This window comes from Penaeus monodon, chromosome 21 (assembly GCF_015228065.2).
Source record: "Penaeus monodon isolate SGIC_2016 chromosome 21, NSTDA_Pmon_1, whole genome shotgun sequence".
NCBI classification, from domain to species: Eukaryota; Metazoa; Arthropoda; class Malacostraca; order Decapoda; family Penaeidae; genus Penaeus; species Penaeus monodon.
Genome location: NC_051406.1, coordinates 32,307,192 through 32,307,586, shown reverse-complemented (window position 1 = coordinate 32,307,586; position 395 = coordinate 32,307,192).

Below are 395 nucleotides of genomic sequence, written 5' to 3'. Positions count from 1 at the left end.
AATCATTTGGGACATTTTATACGCTGTGGTCTTCTGTTTTGATCTTCATTTCTCATAATTTTATACAACAGATACAGTATTTCTAAACAGCAGAGAACGGAATAAGAAATCTGAAAATGCATATAACAAGCACAATAATTAAACTACTGCCGTCCATTCGCAAAAAGACAAGTTATCCTGCCTCAGGCTAAACACAGTATTGTTAAGATAGTGAAGATATATGATAAAAATCCAACAATGGTTTTTGATATATGAAAATAATCCAACATGTTTTTTTTTGTCAAATACAAGACAAGAAAACACAATTCATGTAATTTGAGCTTCAACTGACTTATACTAATCTCTACTTGGACAAAAATACAAGTATACACCCAACACTCACACACAATCACATT